Source organism: Haliotis asinina, chromosome 4 (genome assembly GCF_037392515.1).
Source record: "Haliotis asinina isolate JCU_RB_2024 chromosome 4, JCU_Hal_asi_v2, whole genome shotgun sequence".
Classification (NCBI taxonomy): domain Eukaryota; kingdom Metazoa; phylum Mollusca; class Gastropoda; order Lepetellida; family Haliotidae; genus Haliotis; species Haliotis asinina.
This window is the reverse complement of record NC_090283.1, coordinates 76099017-76117502: the sequence shown is the minus strand read 5'-3', so window position 1 is coordinate 76117502 and position 18486 is coordinate 76099017. Positions and strand designations below refer to the sequence as shown.

Sequence of the window (18486 nt, the reverse complement as noted above, 5' to 3'; positions counted from 1 at the left end):
TACAAATGATGAAGCCAAGGAGGAAATGGTTGATGAAGAGAAATTAAGGGAAGATATGACAATATATTCCATTCCTTAGGAAATGTTTTATCTGTACGGATGTATATTACTTTTTGTCATATGCATTGGAACTGGCTTGTAGTATGCTCACAAGATGGAATATATCGTATCCCCTACTTTGTTTGAATGGTATAATACGAGGTGTTCACTTTACAGTAACTAGGCCGCCACTGAAATCCTTTTCAAATTGTGTGTATCAGTTGAGTAAACATTTGATTTGGGTAACTAGACACCCTGCTTAAGAGGTTTGTAAAATATTTATAGATAACCTCGATATTTGGGGACCATATTTCGCTGTTGATGCAAAGGTTTATGGAAATGTAGAATGAACAGCCTGTCCAGACTGTGGACGTCCAAACGAATTGAGTGGCATACACTACCTTCGCCTGGGCAGTCCCGGGTTCTGCAGTAGTCAAGACGTGTATCATGAGTGCCAGTGTGATGTCGGAAGAATTCCCGTGTAGATGCAGGTCTGGAACATTTACCACTTTAGAAGCATGATGGAACACAGAAATTTTAATCCACTATCAGAGTTTTCTGGTGAGCTTGACGGTGACAAATCATGAAATTCGTGCCGCAATGCAACAGATGTTTCAAGTCACACGTGAGCAGTGTAAGAAGGACATGCAGGTGTATAGAATGAGTGAGTGAGTCAAAATTTATCCTCACATCGGCCATATTTTAGCCATATCGTGACGAGAACGATGAACTACAAAAATGCATAATAATTAATGTCATGTTGTAAAAACCTGTCAACGAAGGACACCAAAACTAACTAGAAATATCACAGAGAAGAATTAAAACTAGTGATTAGATATAAAACAGTTTAACTATAGAGGACAATACAATATAAAAATAGGCTATAGATCACCAACAACTGAAGGTAGATCACCGCACTAGGGACCATGGGGACTTACATTACTTTTGCTACCTGCATGGACCCTAGCTGGATTTACACCATCCCCTCAGTCATTGGCATTTATGCAGAGAATTAGCAAAACATTAAAATGACAAATATACTACGATTATAAACCTGGAAAACTTAAATTTACATCACAAGTTTCGGAACTTATGTACCCTCACAGGAGCACAATAATGTTATAGCACTTTAACCCCCTTTGAGGGTACAGTCACTAACAATTTGAGTTACTAATTTAAACTTACAACTATAAAATATTTTACTTACAAATCGGTTAACAGATCTAATTCTTCTAAAAATGCAGTAATTAAATGAGAGCTGGTATTGTTTAAAAGATCATTCATTGAGCGTGATTTTAAAAAAGTAGGTCTATAGACCCTACCTAATACCACATAAAAGGAAAGGGATGTAACGACGAAACCAAACCTCCTCAATCAAAGTTAGATTTCACCACGTAAAATATTTTTAAAGCCCCACCGAGGCCTACAGATCGAAAGCTGGATGACTTTCCTACAAAATGAGCTGTATGAGCTGAATAATCACAATCGGATCATTATTTCAAACGCTATACGCCACGACTCGTTGAAAACAGTTACCTGCGCAATTCACACCCAAGTTCTGGATCGGTCAATACAGAAAAAACTCATCTTTTGAATTCAATTGTTAATTCCAACCACGTTGAGAACACTTGTGTAGGGTTAAACAATGACAATGCCGTAAACAGTCGTGTATAACAATCATGAAAAATGGATGAACATCTCGTCAAACATATTGAACCACAATTTACAGTTAAATGTTTAGGTCTTGTTTTCAATAGAATGTGAATGCGGTGAAATAGGGGTCTGCTGAAACATTCCACGTGTTCTACAGGAATTAATACTTTACCAGTAATAGTAGTGCCCCTTGGACATGTTTAAAACTAAATCTGTCCCCGGCTCACTTTGAGCGCGTCAGCATCAGAATTGCTACACCTTTGAATTTTGTATTCATTCTCTGAGAACTGTTGGCACTCCGTGTTAGATCTCATCTTCATCCCACAGATTTGTTTAGATGGACAAATATAATACAGTTCAAGTTTGGGAACTCTGCTATATTGCAACACATTAACATCACGCAATGCCACTTTGCATTTTTGTTACATAATGCCATGCAAACATGAATATATACCACATCTGCACCATCCAGTTATGAAAAAGTTGTACAAATCATATTTTTTAACGGTCTCCCGTCTGTGGTGTTTACCTTTCAGTAGTTAGTACGCCATCCCGTTGAAAGAAACACGAAGCGCATTATTCAGCATGAGGCGTTGTTGTGGTTATGTTTTGGACACTGAAAATTTCACTTCTGAAAATTTCACATCTGTTTTCGCTACATTTTTCGAAGAACTGTTGAGAAAGAGACGTAGACTCTGACAAAATATGGATACGAATAGACAAAACCTTGAACTTTTTAAGAATTCTATATACTGGACATTCAATCTGACATTCTAAACGAACAAGAAACCTTAATTTCAACTTGGGACAAAGACCGAGACAGTTGCATTCCGGAAGCCATGTTGGTTGCAGAAGTTTAAGATGTAATATTTGAGCAACATAAACTGTTATATGAAACTGCCCCATACAAATTATCTCCCCCCTCAAAAAAAAAAACAACAAAAAAAAAACAAAAACACTGACGTAAGGTAATATCTTTAAAAACAATCCATCACATTTAAACCACTGTACCATGAATTTATTTTGAATGTTTTTGCTATAAAATGGACTTATCAAACATCTTTGTTAAAAGTTTCACTATCACCAGGCACTCGCATGGCTGATTACTTTGAGGTAAACTTCGGTAGATTTTTAGGAGATCGGTTGATTAATGTTGGATGAAGACAGGAGATTTTTCAAAATATGATCAGGCAACATTCTAAAGATGGGAATCTTTGTAATTATGTCAGAATTTGATCATATGTGTTGTCTCGTCTGTTTATCAGACCTGTCAGTGTCTCTGTCAAAATAAGACCGTCATTCAACAGCATGTTGTTTACCGTGTACAAACACATACATTTTTTAAGAAATAATGTACCTAGATGTTTTCTATGAAATAGTAGTTTACATTTAGCCAAAACGACTACATTCAACTGTATGTAAAGTAACGTACTTGTTAGAATAAGAACATTGTATCAAGGTCCAGCAGATGATAAAAACAAGGAGACGTCAAGTCAAACATTGTTGTAAACTGTAATATATAGAGAATAGTAGTTGATAAATTAATATTTTTACCTTTATCAACAAGTGTGGATAAAATCAATATCAGTTAACACGAGGGTGAGTTTCTATTTATCGTCTAAAATCATTCTTCATTAGTTTTCAGTGAAAAATGTACATCTCTGAACACACCACTGGCATTAGATTTGCAGTGCAGAGATTTCATAGCATTGTGCAAAATCTACTGTGTTACGGTTACGAATTTACTGTGACAACAATGTAAGAAACCCCCTTGAAAACCAGCAAAACAGAACAAAGACAAGTTTAAAATATTCAGATATTTTTAATATGCAACGAGAGCAAGGTATACAAAGCCACAAGTCAATATAACAATGCAGATTTCAGGTGCAATTCAAGAGAGACAAAATCGGAGTCAATGGGTCACAAAATACAATATAGTAAACTCACCAAAGTCTTGGTGTGAGAGAGAATCAACTATGGCAGAATGTCAACACAGCGATCGGTGCGACAGCAGATAATGTAGATTCAGGCGTTGACGGGTTTTGATGATCAAGCGTGGCAGTGACGTAACTATGAATAAGTGTAAGTGTCACCCTCTGCACGGCAACCAGCCTTTATTTCCCGAATTTTCGGGCACAAACGAACATCGTCAATACTGTGGAATGCCCTCGAATAAGTCTCCAGGAAGTAGACACATAGAAAACTAAGAGCAGATAACTTCCGGAAAACCAGCATGCTAAAAGTGTTGACCAGCTATTAAAACGAAATGTGACCCATCATAGCTATTATTCGAAACACTACCTGTTGTGACCCAATAATAATTATTACTTAATTAATAACAAAAATATACAGAAAATACACACTCGTAACAACTGTCAAATCGATATCTCCTGTGGAACACAGTTTTGGATGATACATAAGCTTAAATTCACCACCAAGGAGAATGTGTAGCCTATAGGTTACTGCACTGGCTTAACACGAATGGTTTCATAAGTCATACTGAAACAGAGGATTGACTCCCTGTGTTTTCTTGTGCTCGGACAGTTGTGTTTATCTTATAGCTATAATAGATTGAAAGGTTGCCACAATACTTGATTAAGCTGTAGGACAATTCCATTCCCGAATTCCATTCCCGAATTCCATTCCCGAATACTATTTACATATGTAGCATTAGAAAAATTAGAAAGGACCAATTTCGTGAACATAATCATAATTATACTATAATTTCAAATTTTTGGTTTTAGATATGAGAAAGTGTCATGAATTGCTTTCAGGAGAGTCATTTCATGAAGATGACAACATGAAACTTGAGGTTGAAGGTAAGCATAATATGAATTAAAAGATATATTTCTAGAAAGTGTTTTATTTAATTTTCATTTTCATTTTATTTTTTATTTTTATTTAATTTCTCAATTAATTTTACTGAATTTCTGAAAACAACTGGCGTCTCAGGGGTGATTAAATAAATCTGCATAAAACTTCAGTGGTAGACTAATGGCATTTGAATAAAGTAATGGTACCCTTCAGTAGAATATCATGTATTTTTAAAACAAAATTTTCAATTGAAAGTGCAATAGGATTTGTGAAACAAGTACGTAAACAGCGTGCTGAAGGTAAACTTTATATTCCTTGTAAATGTTACAGAGTCAGTCAAATATTTCGTATCTGGGTAAATCATGTATGTTTTATTTAGTAAGAATAGTCATCAACGGAGTTAAAATATTAGCATGGTTGAAACCCATTTAGTTTGACAGAGGAAGTGATCTCGTTCTACCTGGGTAGATTATATTTGAAGAAATTGATTGAATAAACTGAGTAAACACAATTTCCCGAGTAACAATTTTACAGTTCCGACACCAAACGTGTTACTAAATTTAGTCCAAATAACGTTTAGCTTTGTTTTTTGTTTCAGATGCAGTATGAAATTTTCACAATGTGTGCGGTGTTAAGAGTGTAATACTAAGCCACATTTGAGAAGAAAATTAAGAGATGGCACTTTCAGAGAGTATTTAGAGGAAGACCTGAAACAGACAATTACTAAAGATTGTATTATCTGTGAAAAGTGATGAACATGTCACGAATAAGATGCAACCAAAAGAACCAGAAAACATATATACATATGTACGAGATCCAAGAATATTGAACTAAAAATATCATATCAACTTGTACATGTGTGTAAGAAAGTGAGTTCATCACGAAATCCATCACTTTGAGGTCTAGACGTGTGAACTTTAGTGCAATATGATTGGTTATTGTAATAACATGTTGTGAATAAGATAAAACCACACTTGCAATTAAACAGTAACAGTTTATAAGTGCTGACATTTAACACTTACATTACAATGTTGTGAATAACATGTTTGGTGTATATTTGCAAACAACTGCCGTACATACTGACTTTTAATATCTACTTGTTAAAATCAAGCTGTGCCTAAAATGTAATTTTAGTGAGACATGATTGGGTATCATAAGTACATGTTGTAGGAGTCCTGATGTGCGAAGGGCATAATTCACGATGGCAGGACCTTTGGGGGATTTTGGGATTTTGTGATGGAAAAAGACAGTGTAAAGATAGGAAGGCCAGGAATAAAGATGTGGTTGACACTGGGAAGGCGAAAGGCAGTTTATCGTCATTTCCAAGGTGGACGGATGCTCCTTGGGTAAGTTCATATGGGAGAGATTTGGGGAGGACTTCCAGGGTCATCACTTATGATTGGTTGCTCTTTCATGTATTTGTGACGATTCGTGCTACTTTGGCTTGGTGCCTGAATCGCGAGTTACTCTGTAAGCTGTGATGCATGCAAGAGGTCGATTTATCTTGCAGGGGAACTTGGGATTCATTTGAGTAGTGACGGCATTCGTTGGGCTTGTACAACGATTGATGGAGTTAGATGAAGCGTTGAGAGCAGAACGGCCTAAGTCAGACTTAGGTTGTTATGACATAATAATAAGCCATTAATCACTAAATTGTGGTGAAATTTCAAGCTGATACATTCATATTTCACAGAATTACAGCCTGTTGAATATGCATGTTTATGAAAAAATATGACTGAAGTCAGTCCTCGGTTGTTCTGCCTCAGATAAATGAAGATGACTTCAATTGCTCGACTGAAATTAGTACGTACTGAGCAATACTTTCAATTATAAGTGTCAGGGTATACATTAAGAGTGATTTTGTGTGAAAACGACAACATATGTACATGTATAAAAAAAACATACCCAAATATGGATTAAGGACTTAATTATTTGAAACGTAAATAACATGCATAAGTCAAAATGAAAACATTCAGTCATTTGAAAGAATATGAAAACGTTTTAACTGTAGTCATCACACAAAGGATTATCATAGTGTCATCATTTAGGTTCACAAGGGACAGTCCTACTCGGAATAAATAGTGGAATTTGTAAATCTCATTTTGTCTCGCTGGAGGGCCCCGTCGACAGCATTCCAATGAACGGATTGCCATCAGAACTCCAAGTTGAAGTTCTGCAGAATATTTCCCAATATGCACTTATACAGAATGTAAGGGCTGTCTGTAGACTGTTCCGTGAACTTGTAGGAGGTCATAAATCCAAACCTGTTTCGGCTGAAACAATTCGGTCGATGATATCAACTAGGAAAAGATTGGCTTTCGTTTCTCTGTTTGATCCACATGCTTCGTCGTGTATAGCCAATGACCTTTTTGGAGAAATTTGTCTTGGTCAGAAAAAATATATCGTTATAAACCACAGCATTCCTTTCAAATGTTCACAAGATGCACGTGCAATGGATGAATAATTGAGAGTAAAGGTATCTCGGGATGAAGGATACTTGTTTGATGATCTACTTGGTGAAGATACTCGACAGTATCCGTTCATAACATGCATGCTTCCGCTACGATTCTTGCTGCTACCACTCCTGCCAACTGACTGAGTATTGATCATGCCTTGAACAACGACACCTCGGTCCAAGTTTGGTTTTCACCAAACGCCATTACATTTACTTTTGATGAGTGCATTGTCTAAGTAGTAAATGTGTGGTGCAAGTGTCACCCTTCGGCATGCTTCGAAAAAACTCCATTTTGTTTTATGATGCAAATGATGTATAAAAAAATCTAAATGTATACAAGTTCCCATTTATAACCCATTTAAGGCTATAAAATACACTGGAAGTGTTAGCTCTTTAGAACTGACATAGATATTTTTGGTAAGTATAAGCTAAACTCATGTTGTATGAACTAATGAATAAAGAAAATTGGCAATTGATCGATATAGTTTCAAACCAACAGATGCTTCGGTTATGTGTCTCTTATACTCATAATTAGTTGTTTCAGGTTGCATCACAAACTATGACGTCACAGAATGACTCGGATGCCTTCGTCATCTACGCCATTTTGTAGTTATTAAAGCATGATGATTTAACACTAACAACTGTTGGTGTTTCGCTGTTTCAGGTATGTAATCAAATAAAACACCAGAAACATTTCCCTTGAAGCCTGTCTAGAACATGTTTACATGAATAATTTATTTGTATAAACACTAGGAATGTCATAAATGTAAATGTTTCAAATCGACTGTTGGCTCAAACTTTGTAAAATCTATCCTTGCTAACACTGATCGATGTTTCCCTATCTAAGATGTGTTTATCAGTTAAGAGTTGATTATGATGCATGTAATGGATGTAAATCAATTCCTGATGTGATTTTAAGAAATGTTAGGTTTAGAATATGGAATTAAGCATTGTAGTACGTATGACAATGTAAGTTCAATAACAGGAAGTAGATTGATCAGGGTTACATGAATATGGCCGGAACTCATTATGCTAAGCGTGATACGCTTTGTTTTCAATGTGAGATATGGGTGAATGTTAACATATGTGTACGATATTAATGTGTGCAATAAACATGGTAAGACCTTCTGATTAGTTAACCCCTACTTTCTTCCATCATGGCGTAATGCCATTGTAATCCCAATACCAAAGCCTGGCCGGGATCATACAGATCCGTCAAACTACAGACCGATAAATAGTTTATCAAATATTTTAAATGATTCCATTGATGGATCATTATTTGTGGGTGATTTTAAATTTCCTGTCGTGGTAAAAATATGCATACAATTGGACGACAGCTGCAGCTATGTTTAAACAAAATAAATAAATGGTGTCTTGAAAACGGCTTTAAATTTTCTAAATCCAAAACGAATTGTATACATATTTGTAGGCAATATAAGCCTCACAAGGACCCAGAATTATCTTTAAATGGCACCCCTATTAAAGTTGTAAAGGAGGCCAAGTTCATGGGTTTAACTTTCGACTCTCATGTAACATTCTTACCACATATTACATTCCTTAAAGCTAAATGCCTGAAGGCACTAGATTTGTTAAAAGTTGTTTCAAATTCAAAGTGGGGAGGGGATCAAGCTACTCCCCTTCACTTATACAGATCATTAGTGCGATCTAAACTTGATTATGGCTCCATCGTATATGGTGGAGCATGTAAAAGCAGCCTGAAACTTCTTGATTCTATCCACCACCAAGGTCTAAGACTTGGGTGGGTCCTTCAGAACCTCACCTGTTGACAGACTCTACGTTGAGACTGATGAACCTTCTCTTACACAACGCCGTATAAAATTGTCTTTACAATATATCACTAAATGAAACTCTAATGAATCTAACCCTGCATATAGCTGTGTGTTCAATCCACTTTATGAGGATTTGTACGACAAGAAGTCTTCCCTTGTTCCACCTCTTGGCCACAGAATTAAACCATTTCTTTCTTCGGCTGGCATTGAGCTGAAAAACATAGCTCCCTCTCGTCTTCTTTCTTCTCCCCCTTGGCAGCTGGTCAGGCCCCAAGTGGACCTAACATTAACCACAATTAAAAAATCAGAAACGAATGAATTTCAGTATAAACAAGAATATAATCAATGCAAACATAAATATAGCAATTATAAATCCTTATTTACAGATGGGTCCAAGGACGGTGGCGCTGTGGCTTATGCCACTGTCATTGGATCCAGAATAATATCTTCTTGATTACCAGACAACAGTTCTATTTTTACAACTGAAGCTAACGCCATACCAACGGCTCTTAAATATATTCAAAGACACCCTAAACATAAACAGTATATAATCTGTTCAGACTATCTTTCTTGCCTTCAGGCTATTAAAAATATTTCTTGTAAACATCCACTTCTAATTGAAATTACTGAATTGTATAATAATCTTGCTACTGGCCAATACGACATCGTCTTTTGTTGGTTACCCAGCCACGTAGGCATTTCTGGTAATGCAATGGCCGATCCTGCTGCTAAGGCAGCACTCAACAAATCTGTGACACCACTTCTTATTCCCTACACAGATTATAAAGCTACCATTAGCTCGTATATCCGTGATCTGATGCAGAAGAAGTGGGACACCCAAGTGGGTGTAAATGAATTACATGCAATGAAACCATATATTGGGTATACCCACTTGGGTTGTCAGTCCAGATTTGAAGAGGTCATTTTGCGGCGATGTCGTATTGGCCATACACGATATACTCATGAATACCTTTTGAAAGGTGAGGATATCCTCCGTTCTGCATTCCTTGTGATGAAAGAATCACAGTCAAGCATATCCTGCTTGACTGTGTTGAGTATTCCATCGCAAGGGATCAGTATTTTAATTCACGAACTATGAAGGATCTTTTTACTAATACCAGCTCTCATTTAATTATTGCATTTTTACAAGAATTAGATTTGTTATCAGAATAGTAAATAGATAAATATTTTATTATTGGTAGTCTAGATTAATAACTGAGATTGTTAGTGGCTGTGCCCTCGAGGGGGGTTGAAGTATTGTAAAATTATTGTCCTCCTGAGAGGGTACGTAAGTCCAAAACATTCTATGTAAATTTAGTACGACCAAACTTTTAATCGTAGTATATTTGTTGTTTTTAATAATGGCTAACTTTCAGTATAATCGCCAATGGTTGAGGGAATCCCTAGCATGGTGATCTACCTTCAGTTGTTGGCGATCTACAGCCCGTATTTTATGTTGTATTGTCCAAATAGTGGTATTTGTTTTAACTCTCCACACTAGTTTTAATTGTAAATGTGATATTCTAGTGGTTCTACTGTCCTTTGACGACAGGTTTTTATAATGTATACATATTTCATTTCAGTATCAAAATGTTCTCGTCACGATATGGCTGAAATATTGCCAATGTGACGTTAAATATTAACTCACTCACTGACTCACCCCTACTGAAGAATTGTTCTTACACAGAATACTCAAGTACCGTAATTATAAAATAATACCAAAAATTCTGTAGCTCACTGTCAGTGAAATACTGAATTTATGTATCTGTCAATTGTGTATGAATTTGTATCTGAACAATTATTTTCGTTCATAATTCGACATTATTGTTACATTACCGTTATATCATTGGTTAGCACATCTATGGTAGACAATAGCAAGTAGCAGTATGATGCTCATCTAGATATCGTGACAGGTCTTAGACTAATGGATTGGAATTTTATACAGCCATGATAGAAACTGTGATGATTATATTAACGTTCACAGAACCACGGGAGACACTTCTATCATGTGTATCTGCTGTAGTTTTAAACCAAGGGAGGTAACTAAATGAGGCTTCTATATTGACATTAGGTCCAGGGGTAATATCCGGATACCTTGTGCTGTTTTCACTCGTCATATACCTCATCTTATTGCATTATTTAAAGCATGATGATTTAAGTAAACCACTGTTCATGTTTCGCTGTTTCAGTCACCTCTTATCAGTGGGTGCAATAGAAGCGAAATATTAAAGAAAAAATATTTAAAATAAAAAGTACTTTCTAAAACTGGCGCTTGCCATCAGTTGCGCCTACGCTGGCAACACTCCCTTAAACTCTCAACATGCTTGGACTTGTTTAAAGCCATAGCTAGTTGACAATGAGATGACGCACTTTATGAAACGAAGCTGCAGGTTACTTAAGAAACTAAAATCATGAACCTTGCACGTAACTATTTCACTGTTTATCTTCTTCGTTAACACAGTTACAAATGAGATACAGTGACAAAGCTCTGAAACTGTTTCAATAGCTAGAAGCATGATACAACTATCTCCCCACATCTACAAAAATAGAATATGCCAAAATAAGTTGTGGGAACTGTGAAGCCGCATAATACCGCCACTATACCCTCCTCAATTCCACACGTCAATAATTTTTTGTTTTTTGTTTCAGTGACAGCAGGTCCGTGGTACAACAGGCCTTCAGCGACACATGATTGCCAGGAAAGCCGATTATGCATGTCGGAAGAGGCGACTAACCGGATCGGGCGGTCAGGCTCGCTGACTTAACACGTCATCGGTTCCCAGCTGGGCAGATCGACGTTCATGCCGCTGATCACTGGATTGTCTGGTCCAGACTCGATTATTTACAGACTGCTGCCATATAGCTGAAATATTGCTAAGTGCAGCGTAAAACTAAAGTCACTCACTCAATGTGTACCGGTAGACAGGCTCAACACACTGGTTGATTATGTTTTCAAACCGTATCATTAATGTTGATGAAGAATACACTGGTCAAACGGAATGTTTGAGAGACAGAATGCGCGGCCATGAAGGACCCTATATGGAATCAAGTCGATTAACATTCCAGATTTTATATTAATGCACGCCGTGTGTGCACCGTGTAGTCTTCCGCATGGCCAGAACGAGGTATCATGTTACCGGGCAAGTATTAAACAAATCCCCTAGCACCCAGACTGACAAATGCGCAGTAGGAAAGGAAATAAAATATAACAGATTCCTCTTCTATAAATTGAATACAGGGTAAAGCTAACAAAAACTTTCTATTTAAAGGATTGTGTCCACTGTTAATAGGTATGTGTTTGAATTACACTTGGTTTCATTTTTGCTACTTCTGTCAATTTAAAGCCGCCACTGTGACGTCATGGCACGCCGTATTATGATCTGTTTAACTGTAATCAGTGCTCCCTGAAGATAAAAGTGAAACATGTTGGACAAGATCTCTTGTCGTGTAATTATTTCAGGAATTGTCTTATTATATATGTTCTACTGTAACATCACCGCTTTCTTAAAATATGTTGTCCAATGGTCTCAATCATTATAATTGTGATACGTTTTCTAATGTGTAATTATATATGTTTTCCAGTGGTCTGCTGATCAAGACATATTGATTATGATAATATGCTGATTATTCTGATCCTAACATGTCCTTTTGATCTTCGTACAATGTTTCGTATGAAATTCTTTTTAGATGCATACAGGAAGCCAGAAAGAAGACGCTCTTTCAGCCATGTATCGCATACTCGACTGTCAAGACACATTGCTCCACAACCTATGAATGTTCCAAAAGCCATGGGACATGAAAGATATTCAAAGGGAAGGAACATGTCGTTTGGGAATTTTCAAAAGAGTGCAATTGACGATTTTGAAAGTGGTCTGACAATGGAAGACCAGCCAGCTTTTGCGTCAGACAGAAAGATCTAGCCTGTTAACACCTCGTGTAAAGGATTCTACAATCGGCACCTCTAACACATACATAAGACGGCATGCATGAAGGACAGGCCGTTTGTCCTAAACCCAGTATCAACGGATGCATTGCAGCTAAAAAGGGAGAGAGCTACAGCCAAACGAGATGTCTTCGTAAAGTGAGTGAGTGTAGTTTTATGCCCCACTCAACAATATTCCAGCTATACGGAGGCGGACTGCATTTAATCGAGCCTTGACCAGACAATCCGGTGATCAACAGCATGACCATCGATCTGCGCATTTGGGAACCGATGACATGTCAACCAAGTTCGCGAGTCTGACTACTCGATCCTGTTAGTCGCCTCTTACGAAAGGCACAGTCGCCGTTTGTGGCAAACATGGGTTGCTGAAGACCTTTTCTACCCGGGATCTTTATGAATCTCATCGTAAAAGAAGGTGTGCTCCAGTTCCAGTCCAATGACACAGGCAAGCCGAAGGAGACATTTTCAGAAAAATGTAAGGAAAATTGAGACCCAAGGAGTCAACGTAATGCTGTCAGACCCTTAATAAGATTACTTTTCCGATTACAGACAAACGTGTCACCATCAAATGACAGCAGAATATAAATTTAACGGCAATTGAGGAAGTGACAACTGAAGCTTGTCTGAAATATGGCTTAGAATTCTCTGTTCTATCTACTTAGACAGACGGCCAACATTTTGATGCTGAGAGTTTGGTGATGAAGAAAATGGCAAGGCGAGCAACATTGACATTTTTTTTTTTCATTTCCTTGATCTTAGCCACAGTATTCTGTTTCGGGATGCGTCCTCTTCCATAAACAAAAGTAGGCAGAACAAGAACAAGAACAAGAAGCAAAAGAAGAGAAAGTCACCACTTTGAGAAATCATACTCTTTCCACCATGAAGTGATTAATGTGAGAATATGAAATTACTGCGCGCATTAAGTATGTCACTCTCCGAGATTCTGCATGCTGCATGTTTAATGCTCGTCGTGGTGAGGACTGATATGAACACAACAGACGTGATGGAAATGCTGATAAAAAAAAATATTTATTCAAACTAAAAAATACAGTTAAACACTGCAAAGATGGCGTCAACGATCATGGTACTGCAAGCGATTAAAAAGAAACAATGAAGGCCTAGAATACAAACAGTATTGACACTCTGGACAATGCTGACGTGATGTCGAGATAAAGATTACCTAAGCATGTTATTATCGAACTGTGCGGAACGCACAGTAGAGCCCCACCTACACGGTGTTCATATGCAATTCCGACCTCCCGGCACGTGAAGGGTGGCATGCCAAAACAACCTAAGTCAGAGGTATACGCAGCTTGAGAAGCTCTTTCCGGTGATTATAAGGTTGTTGGGGTATGATTTATAGTTTTCAAGAAAATAGCTTTTAAAATCTGGTACGCAGTGCCAAAATGACCTAAGTCAGACTAAGGTTGTTTTGGCTGACAACAGTAATGACTTAGGTTGTTTTGGCATGGAACTGTCCAAGACTCTTCCTGAAGGAGGTAGAAAAGTCTTCCGTCCGTGTGCTTACCAGGCAAACAAGCAACTCAATATAAGGCCAAATCTGAACAGCTTGAATCTATGTATAAATTGCATAAAATGATAATTTGTGATTGACTGAATAATTATTATTCAAAACACTAAACGTTGTGACCCAAAAATAATTAGTACTTAATTGATAACAAAATATACAGAAAATACACACTCGTAACGGACGATGTTCAAAGCCAGCGTCACTCATGGCTTGGATCGCTGTGGCGCGAAGGCAATGAGCAGTGTATGACTTACGACATGTGCATCGCGACCTATGTCAGACATGAAATGCGTGAACTGGCATTTTTGGGGGTGAGTGAGTTTAGTTTTACGCCGCACTTAGCAATATTACAGCTATATGGCGGCGGTCTGTAAATAATCGAGTCTGGACCAGACAATCCAGTGATCAACAACATGAGCATCGATCTGCGCAATTGGGAACCGATCACATGCGTCAACCAAGTCAGCCAGTCTGACCACCCGATCCCGTTAGTCGCCTCTTACGACAAGCTGAGTCGCCTTTTATGGCAAGCATGGGTTGCTGAAGGCCTATTCTACCCCGGGACCTTCACGGGTCGGCATTTTTGGGGTTGGTTGTTGTGTGCGTCTGGGGAACAAAGTGCATCTTTATTAATGATCCGGCATTTGGGTCACTTTTGTCAAGGAGCTTGCGAAGTGCATTGACGGGACATTCCTTTGTCTGGGGTAGAATTCATTTGACATTTGAGACCATTTGAGAAACTTCATTAAATTTTTGCAATTTTGCAAAAGTTAATTGTGGAACCAGCAAAATGGTGTTTGAACTTGAGAAGTTTGTATTGTGTCCTGACAATTAGTCAGTTGAGGAAATCAAATTTATTGCAAATTTCTTCACATCTCAAACTTGATGCCAAACCTGCAATGGGGAAATTTCAGATTTTGATCACTATATTGATGAGAGTGTTTGAAGATGACGTTTTGGAAATGGTGCCAGAGGAATATTCCAGTTGGAAATAAAACAATTGAAATAGAACTGAAAAGAATGGAAATAGAAAAAGAAAGAGAAAAAGAAGAAAGGGCATTGAAAAAGTTTGAGACGGAGAAGGAAAGTGAAAGAGACAGAAAGGAATTAGAATTGAAGAAATTACAAACTGAGAAAGGAATTGCTCTGTAACAAACTTTAAAACCCTACTCAGACCTCAGATTCCTCTCATTTGACATTGCAAAACATGCTAGGCTTGTGCCCCCTTTTAATGTGAGAGAGGCAGACAAATGTTTTCTACATTTTGAGAAAGTTGTTGAAAATCTCAAGAGGCCTAGAGAGTCATTGACTATGTTACTGCAAACTGTTTTGAAGGGTAAAGCTCAGGATGCTTATTCAGCTTTGTCAGTACAACAAAGCTCAGACTATGAACTTGTCAAGAGTACAATTTTGAAAGGTTATGATTCATAGTCTGTGCCTAAGTTGTATAGTCAGAAATTCAGAAATGCTCAAAGGGACAATGAGACTTTTGTAGAGTTTGCTAGAGAAAAGGAAACATTGTTTGACAGGTGGTGTGGGTCTAAGGAAGTCACAGATTTTGTTGGTTTAAGACAGTTAGTGTTGATGGAAGATTTCAAGCAGAGTGTTCATTCTGACCGTAAGACTTATTTGGATGAACAAAATGTTGATGACTTACATAAGGCAGCAATGTTGGCAGATGATTATTGTTTGACTCACAAGAGTTCTTTTCAGTCTCCGGGTAATACAAAGTTTTCTGGCCAAAAGGGCTTTTCCCCGGTTAAGACTTCAGGACATGCAGGTTACAGAGGTGTTAGAACAGGTTCAAAATCTAGTGGCAAGCAGTCACATTCTTTTCAATCTAAGCCGATCTGTGGTTCTGATTCTGTTTGTGCATATTGTGAGAAGCCAGGTCATTTGATTTCTACATGTTTCAAACTCCGGTTTCGAAATCAGGCTACAGGTTCCATAATTGCTTTGTGTCCATCGCACCAAAGCCTTTCTTTCCAGGTGGTTCTGAGGAGAGTTTTGTTTGTGAGAGTAAGTCTCAAGATTCTGTAGTTCGGTGTTTGCCCTTTGTGTATAAGGGTTCTGTGTCACTTATGGGAGATAATTCTACCCCACAGCATGTTATTATCTTGAGGGATAGTGAAGCTCTTCAATCTTTTTTGAAGGATATTTTGCCTTTTCCTGATGAGTCTTCAGCTAACTCAGATGTTTTGCTTCAGGGTATAGTGGCAATTCTTCTGCTCCTCTCCATTTTGTGAATTTGACTTCAGATCTGATTTCAGGTGAGGTGAAAGTTGGTATTCTTGACTCTCTCCCAGTTCCGGGTCTCGATTTGTTCACTGGTAATTATCTAAGAGGGTGGGGGCCAAAGTTGGCGCTGATCCAATTGTTACTGTTTTGCCAGAGAGTTCAGTTAGTACAGAAAAGTTGGAGGATGAATTTCCAGGTATTTTTCCTTCTTGTGCAGTGACTCGTTATGTCAAAAGGCATTTCGTCCAAGACCTCTTTGCAGAATGATACCGTTTATGATTTTTCAGGTACATTCATGGATCTTCCTTTGTGTGAGGTAGAGACAGTTGACTTATCTTCAAAGAGTAATACCTCTTCGGAACTTCTTGATAAGTTAGATAGTTTGTCAGGTTGTGAACACATTCTTTCCAGAGAGGAGCTTATTAGTGCACAGGGTGAGGATGTTGAAGTGCAGAAGTTGGCTAGTAAGGCTGTTTCTTTTGAGGAGGTTAGCAAGGTTCCAGTTTGTTCTTACTACAAAGATGGTGTTCCTGTGGAGGATGAATGGAAATTGTACCATCAAATTGTGATACCGAAATTATTTTGAAAACATGTACTTTCACTGGCACATGAAAGTCCCAAGTCAGGTCATTTGAGTTGAAACAAAACTTGCAAGTGACACACATCCCGGATGAGCCCTCAATTTTGTTACCGTTAAGAATTTGCCATGACAAATGATTTAAGAAATCGCCCGTGAACCAGCAAAACACAACAAAGACAAGTTATAAACGTTCAAATTCTGTATTATTAATAAGCAACGAGAGCAAGATATACAAAGTCACAAGTCAAACAAAATGAAGTGAGACAAAATCTAAGGCAGTGGGTCACAAGATGTAATATAGCAAACTCACTAAAGTCTTAGTGCGAGAATCAACTATGCAGAATGTAAACACAGCGATCGGTCTGACAGCGGTTAATGTAGATTCAGGCTTTGACGGATCGTTAGCGGTGATGTATAATAAATATGAATGTGTGTGTCCCCACAACACGGCAGCTAGCCTTTATATATACAAGCACCTACGGCCATCGCCAACAGGGCAGAATGCCCCAGAGTAACCTCCCAAAGTAAACAAACAGGAAATCAAGGGTAGATAATTCCCGGACAAGCCTGCTGTGAGAATCCTAAAAATGCGGATCATCTATTATACGAAATGTGACCATCATAATTATTATTCAAAACACTAAATGTTGTGACCTTACAATAATTATTACTTAATTAATAACAAAAACATACAAAAAAAACACACACTCGTAACACTTTGTGCTTCATCGGTGCTGAGACCACCATGGGTGTTTTCTTGTTTGTTTCGTGGGACAGTGGGACATATTCAACATAGATATCATCTACCGCAAATTGAAAGGATGTAGGCGTAAGTTGATGGTGACATTCACAACTTACAAAATGGATTGCCAAGTCGTACCATACTTTGTACCGAGGATAACAGGATTAGATGCTGAAGGGAGATAAGTGCTAATTTTCATCAGATCACTTGTTTCAATGATTGATTTATGTTGTGTGGGACGTGACAAGCCATGCTGTACATTGTACTTTAATTTAGCATCAAGCATATCATATGCAGACTTAAACTGCTTATCTCTTACAATGTCAGTATCTCCCCCGATGTCATTTAAGTGTCTTTTCAGGGCAGAACGAACATTTTTAAAGTGTTCTTGTGATACTCGGCAGCATGTGCAGCCGGCATATTTTTACATCTTCTTTTCTGGTTTTCAGGCTGTGCCTCGGTGTAGAAAAATCTCATCTTTGTGTAAAGTTCCTCTGGTGTAATTGTTGAAAAATCCACAGTCCTCCCCTCGCACTCGAACGACCAATCTAAATAAACAGAACGAAAACAATAACTAGAAACCTCACTATGACAGAACCAACTATGTAAACTTTGAACTAGGTAACTTTATAGCAAATCATTTTTCTCGGTTAGATCTACATAATTTAATCTCAATCTGATAATTGTTTCATTTTCATCAA

At 37.7% G+C, this 18486-nt stretch overlaps 1 pseudogene; it reads right to left on the bottom strand.

Annotated features, from left to right (window-relative positions):
- Window positions 1–6658: 6658 nt before the first annotated feature.
- LOC137281154 (uncharacterized) lies at window positions 6659–18262 on the bottom strand (annotated as a pseudogene).
- Between the last annotated feature and the right edge of the window lie 224 nt (window positions 18263–18486).